The following is a 7028-nucleotide window of genomic DNA, read 5'->3' as shown; positions in this document are numbered from 1 at the left end:
TTTAGCCTATGAGTTTCTCAATGGCCTGAACAGAAACGTAGTTGGCATAATAAGTGTTCCTTGGATGAATGAATGAGTGAACGAACAAATGAATCAGTCACGTCACATGGCTTCTCACTTAAGGTCTTCCAGGGAGTCACTCAGACTCATTTTCATAGCATTTTCATGGAGAGGATGCTGAGATGTGCTAAGACCCTAAGGTTATGTGTCATCTTATGGGTACTGATGTATATAGTCGACAGTGCTGATGGTCTAAATGGAAAATAATAACAACATTGTATGGAGCACAGATGCTAAAGTACAGAGTTAAAACTCTTTACAATATAATTGAATCTTCTCCTAACAAGGGTCACAGGAGAGCATCAGAAAGGTTACCTCACTTGCTTAGAGTTACAGAGCTGACCATTGGGTCCACACCAGGCTGAGGGCTACAGTCTCTCAGGCAAGAGGACTCTCAGCTCCTCTCAGTTTCCAGTCTAGGGTCTGTACCTGCATCCCCTCTGTGGCTCTCCCACCAGCCCCAGGGCCCCATTGCCGGGGCAGAAACAGAGGCTGTGCTGGTAAAAAGGAGTCAGGACCTGCCTGCCTGAGGGCCACCTGCAGAGATGAGAGCATGGCTGCCAGAGACTGCTGGAGGTTTGTCTGTTTTATTTCACCAAAGCAGCTCTCAGGGGGTGGGAGGGACTCCTAGAGGAACCTGGGTCTCAGTCACAGGGGAAGGGTGTCTGCGGCTCTCAGACAGTGTTAGTTTTGATTCCCAGGAGCTCAGCAGGAACACGGGGCTAGGCCTAATACAAGGAGGCCCAGGTGAGGCTGGGAGTTGGGCGTGTGGAGCTGGGCCTGCGTATCAGGCCCGCTCTGCCTGGGTCCTGTGCTCTTCCAAGGTGCATTCTGAGTGCGAGGAGTCAGGAAATTGCAGGTGAGAGAGGCAGCTGAGACAAATCAGGGCTCTGCACATTTGCTTTCCCCTCATGTCACTTTGCCTTGTTTCCATTCTCACAGTTCATTGCCTCTGAGGCCAGAGAGCTTTCTGAGCCACTGGTATCATTCTGAACACTTTGGAGATTCAGGGAACTTTTTCTCCTCATAGAGGATACAACTGATCTGGTCAGGTTATGAATTCAGGAATGATTTTAGTATTTCAGTCCCTGCCTTCTTAATGCCGTCTCTATTACTCAGGGTTCTCCAGAGAAAGAGAGAATATGCAGATATTTATTTTAAAGAATTAGCCCACATGCTCATGTAGGGAGCTTCACAGAGACAAAAACCAGCAAGGAACTCTGTCCCTCATCAGGATGGTACAGATGTGGCTGGTCGTGATGCCCAGCCAGGCCTCCCTGCCAACAAACTCCCTCCATGGTCCGCAGCACATGCAGCCAGGAATCCGGATGCTTGGACTTGCCATGTTGTTGACCTTCATTTCTTTCTGAAGGTTAATGTCATGGACAGTCAAAACAGGTTCAGGAAAAGAGATGAAAGGCAGAAACATGGAAACCTTTTAGACCAGTGAAAGGCTTAGTTTACCTTTGGTAAATAAGAGGGTGTTTCTATTTTCACAAGAATGTATCGATTTCAGGCTGGACTGGGCAAACAGGCTGTGATATGGTCGCTGCTTTTATCCAGAGAGAAGGTACAGAGATGGGTAACAGAAACCAAATGTGGGGGTCCCCCTGTGGTCCTCCCTTAGCTATGGGAGTCAGGACAGCTTGGGCTGTAGCTGGTGCCCTAGGAAGCTCCATGTGGCTTTCTAGCTGCCTGCCTTGGTCTGAGTGGGGCTCCAGCATGAGAGACCCTGGTACCAGTGGCAGTTCCACCTGGATCAGTTGGTGGGAACTACAGAACTACCTGTCACCCACTCTCTGTCCTTGGGGAGATCGCTAGACGTCACCAACCTACCTCCTGATCTATACAAGTTCACGGGGTGGGCAAGAATGATGGAGTCAGACCCACATCCCAGGACCTGGCATGGATTCCACACCTCCACAGTGATAGCTTGTGTTGTTCTCATTATTCCAGAAAATGGCTTTGTGAATTTTTTGCTTTTAATGATTGAAACTTTGTTCCTTTTTTTTTTAAAAGATAAAGCATTGATTTAAAAAATGCCTAAAGTTGCCACTATTTTCTTCCTCCAGAGGACTAGGGAGTGTGATGAGAACAATATTTAGATGATGAGCAGGTCTCTCATGCTAACATTTATCAGCACTGTTAGGTCCGGTGAGAGAGAGGAGAAACAACAGGAGAATAGACCATGAGTCTAAAAGATTTATTTGGCCAGCTGCACAAGCGAACTAAGACCAGGGAGGCAGGAAGGTGTCAGCAGCAAACAAGAGAAATGGGTTTTCAAAGGGGATGAGGAGGCAGGGAGGGAGTTGAAGGGACTCTGTAGGTGGCTTTGGGGGAGTTGGCTCTGAGAACAGAGAGGCTTACTAACACAGAGAAGTCATTAAATTCTTGCCAGCACACTTAAGATATCTTTGAAGGACACAGGCCATCAATGACATCAGCAGTAACTATGGGGGCAGTAGATTTATTGGGTGTTAGGCAGACCCTGACACCAGCAGTTACTGTGAGGGCCTGCTTAAACCCAGGTCTTAGGCTTAAGAGCCACATTTTGTTTTTCCTCCTTTCAACTGTTCCTCTTCCTCCCACCTTAAGAAGGGTTAGTTTAGGTAAAATGAAAATTAGGAGCTTCAACAACATCCGTAGCCTTCATGTCACGGAGCCGAAGAATGAGGCAGACCTAGGCTGGAGTTGAACTTGGTGTGGAGCTGTGTAGAAGAGAAGCCGGGCCACAACAGAAAGGGTGACTGCTCCCTGGGGCTGCCTGGGGCGGAGGATAAGCAGAAGAGTCTGTGGGACTGCCGGGAGAGGAAGTAACCTGTGACCTGCTGCTACAGGGGAAGCGTGGCAACAACAGGCCTGGCTCTGGGAGGAGCAGAGAGGTCCAGGACCCTCAGGCTCAAGGAGGTCCTTCTCATGAGCTCTGAGGGGACTGACCTTGGGATCCCTCCTGAGGAGGAATCCAGGCCACTAGGCCTGGAAGACTGGAAACCACAGGCTGGCTCCCAAAAGAAGCAGAGGCAAGTCCTGTGGACCCTGAGCAGGGGTGGAGTGTTTGCTGAATGGGGACGGAAAAGAGCAGCGGCTTGTGCTGAATGAGGAGGACATTGTCGTCCTTGCGCTCAAGTCCAGTGCAGCTGAACCGGACTGACCTGGCCACTTTATTTTAATCCAAAACCCTCAGTGCCAGCACTGTCCACACAGTGGCTCCAACAGGCATGAAATCATTCACTGCGAAAGTGGGCAGAGTGTGCAGGTGCTGGTGAGAAGCCACCTACACCGGGATAGTAATGGTTTTTCTCTGGGAGCTGGGGCAGCTGGGATGGGAGGCCCACAGAAGGTTCAGCGTCAGCAAAGTCTTCCCCTTCCACCCCCCTCCCCCCAGTGCTGCTGCCTGGGTGCTGGGCCCACACTCCCACCATTAGATGGAGCCCGTCCCACAGAGCCCAGGACCTCTGCCCTAACACCACATCCCTTTCTACATGTGGGCTGTCATTCTTGGGCCGTGAGCATGGCTCCTCTGAGGGCATGCTGACCTCAGTGAGCTCTGCAAACTCCACTGGCTCAGAAATCAAAGGCAGGCTTGGGAAGGGGAGGTGTCTCATCTGAAAGGGATAGCATTCTGGGAATGTTGACTGGGAGCACGAAGGATGGAGAAAAGTACCTGACTTTTCTGCCAATTTTATCCAAGCATGTTGGGCCTTGAATCCACGCTCAACTGCCAGTACACCCACCCAGTCGTAGAGATGTTCTGCCATGTCCTCAGATCTGGAAGAGCCAGGATTGATGCTCGGAGGCTCCCTGTACCCAGAGTGGTTTCCAAAGCACCAGGTAAGCCTCTCTGAGGTTGTACAACTCAGTGCCCTGGGGAGTGGTGAGCGGAGCATGCCTCAGCTCTGACGGAGGACCTGAGCGTGGCTCCTGTAGCTTGTTTGAAGGACCCCAACTCAGTATGTTTCTGAGATTTTGTCTTTCCATCTATCAAATGGTATAACACCAGTCTTATTCAAAAATTCATTCACCAAATATTTCTCAAGCTCCTGCCACAGGTCAGCATTATCCTAGGTGCTTGGGCGATAGAAATGATAAACACATGAAACCTGACCAGTATCCCATTGCCACCCTCAAAGGTCTAGTGGGCTTGAGGGACAGAATGATACAAGCCGATTTAATGCACAATAAGTGGCCAGGTAGTGATGAATGCTGAGGGTTACAGCACGTGCCTGTGGGAAAGCTGTTTTCTGCATCCCGAGATCCCTTCAGGGTGGGAAGAAGACTAGTAACCCCTGGAGGTGGCTGCTCTGAGCTCTAGGCCACCAGCAGAGTTGGTTTCCATTCAAATGAAAGGTAATGTGAGCATGTCTAAGGAGGCCAAGAGTTCAAAAGAGCCAAAGTGCCAGACGTCTGAACTCGGCTCTCTCCTCAAAGATGGGAACCTGGACCATTCCCAGGGGGCTTTGGGGAGGGTTGTGCTGGGTATCGTGGTACAGGCGTGGAGATGGTGCGGTCAAGGATGGTTAGAGGTCAACAGCTCAGAGGGGGCTTTGTGTGGCTCTGATTGTAAGAAGGGGCCCAGATAATGGAACATTGAGGGGTGACCTCACTTCCTTGGTGACATATGACAAGAGAAGTTAGAATTCCGGTAACCAAGCACCCCTATCCACTAACTTGACTGAAAACAGTTAAGAGAGCAGGATGATTCCTTGGTGTTTCCCAATTTCCTGAAGTTCTGGATGGAAAAAAGCCCGGAGTGAGGAATGTTTTGCTTGCTTTCGATGTTGCCACAAACCTCGCCTCCAACACCTCTCACCCTCTGGCACGAGGCACCCTCAGGTAGCAGAGGGCAACCCAGGGCAGGCCATTCCAGTCCAAGGCCCAGCTGGGATTCCCCTGAGAAACCCCATACCCCTTACCTCCCATTTTGCCTGTGTGTGTGTGTTTGTTGGGGGTGGTGAAGGAAAGCATTGGATGAGGGGTGCTCTTATAGGAGCAGGTTGTTAACGGTTGAAAGTCTGTTGGGGCAGTCATGTACACTGTCCAGGTCATGGCTGGCAGGATGGGGAGCTGAGTGCTGGGGACCAAGCTCCTCTACTTGCATGTTTATCGGGAGTCCTCATGGTGCCATCTTGTTCCCTCACTGGTGGGAGGTCTTTGTAGAAGCCCCTTTGTGTCTGCTGTGGAAGCAGAATCTGTGGTGGGCATCTCCCCCTGTGGCAATGCCCAGTCAGGCCCCTGCTTCCTCCTTGCCGGAACCAGGTTCTGTCTTTGTAGCGCTCCACCCTGGAGATCGTGGAGGAGATGGCCAATGGATTTGCCTTTGCCATCAACCGTACAAGGGACAAAGTCACCAAGCCAGGAACACCACCCAGTGCCATCCTGAGGTGAGAGCTGGCCCACATCTAGGACCATGGGATCACTGGGGTGGACTAGAGCCCAGACTCAAATCTGGGGCCTCAATGTTTTCAAAGGACCACTGCCCCCCAAACCTACCTCCAATCCTCCTGACCAGATTCTTGGCAAGGTAGAAAGAGAAATACACTTTTCATGGCTCTATTGTGATCACAGAGAAAAATTCTTACTGTCTTTGCATTTTGCTCATTTCAATTGTGTACCTACCTGACCCAGGTATCCTGTGGAGCGGTCAGCTCCACTGTCCTTGAAGGCCTTCTCAGAGCATCACACACCATCACGCTTGATAAGGTGGTCCCTACAATTAAAAAAATGGCGGAATTAAGATATTAGGTCCATTTCTCCACAAGTCGTCATCTCACAGAACAAGTAAGGTAAAGAAAACAGAAGGGTACAATATGGATCAAATGGGATCACATCAATCTCTACATTCCTCACAAATTTTCAACGTATATAATTAGATTGTGTATTCAACTAGACAGGAAACAGCAATATGTTCAGAAACCTCAATCTCTACCTCTGCAATATATAGCAATTCTACGGTTAACCGTGACACACAGTGAATAAAAATAATGTACTATCAGCTAGAGGGAAGCTCTGGCTCTTCGAATTAGAGAAAATGAATGGGTTTGTACAGTGTTAACTGTAGTGTTGCTTCATGTAACGACATTACTTGCTTGTCTTGATATAGAACACGGTGTTGTGTTCATTAAATTGTAAGGTCAAAAGAAACAGAAAGGAACAATCTGTGAATTATGATTCCTAACAGTCAAACCACTTATCATTATATCTTCTAAGAATACACATTATAGTTCACATTAAACTGGAGTTTTCCAAAAATGAAAATCTCTACCTTTTATATTGGGATTATTCGATAAAGTGAATGAGTTTTCTACAGTGTTAACTGTACTGTTGCTTCAGGAAATTTGATCTTCCTTGCTTATGTTTGAGAAAGAACACAGCCAATTGTTCATTTACAAAAAAAGGTAAAAGAGAACATAAAGTAACACACTCTATATGATAGGATCACACCGACCTCAGCATTCCTAACAAATTTCCTACGTATAGGATTAGATTATGCATTAAACTACACAGGAAAGAGAAATATTTTCAGAAACCTCAATCTCTACATGAGTACTTTGTAGGAATTCCATGGTTAACTGTGAAACGCAGTGAATGAAAACAATGTACTGTTGGCGAGATGGGAGCTCTGGCTCTTGGAATTAGAGAAAGTGAATGGGTTTCCACAGTGCTGACTGTAGTGTTGCTTCAGGAAACTTGACATTACCTACTTCTCCTTGATATACAACAGTTTTGTTAACTTTTAGGAAAAAAGAAAGAGAAGGGTATAATCTATATCAAATGTGATCATATCAACCTCCACATTCCTAACTAATCTTCTACTTATAAGATTATATAATGCATTAATTACACAGGTAACAGGTATATTTTCAGAAACCTTAATCTCTAAGTGCGTACTATGTAGGAATTCCACGGTTAACTGTAATACGCAGTGAATTAAAACAATGTACTATTGGCGAGATGGAAGCTCTGGCTCT

The 7028-nt window shown here is 47.8% G+C and overlaps 1 long non-coding RNA gene across 1 annotated transcript; it reads left to right on the top strand.

Moving 5' to 3' along the window:
* The first annotated feature begins 342 nt into the window (after window positions 1-342).
* Window positions 343-5794, top strand: LOC150006299 (uncharacterized). The gene is made up of 4 exons (XR_016511881.1): window positions 343-636; window positions 3752-3891; window positions 5332-5441; window positions 5686-5794. It is a non-coding gene; the product is annotated as an uncharacterized LOC150006299 (long non-coding RNA).
* The last annotated feature ends 1234 nt before the right edge of the window (window positions 5795-7028 follow it).

Source organism: Furipterus horrens, unplaced genomic scaffold (assembly GCF_987537825.1).
Source record: "Furipterus horrens unplaced genomic scaffold, mFurHor1.1.pri manual_scaffold_6, whole genome shotgun sequence".
Classification (NCBI taxonomy): Eukaryota; Metazoa; Chordata; class Mammalia; order Chiroptera; family Furipteridae; genus Furipterus; species Furipterus horrens.
Note: the sequence above shows the minus strand (reverse complement) of the source record. Positions and strands in the feature narration are given on the sequence as shown.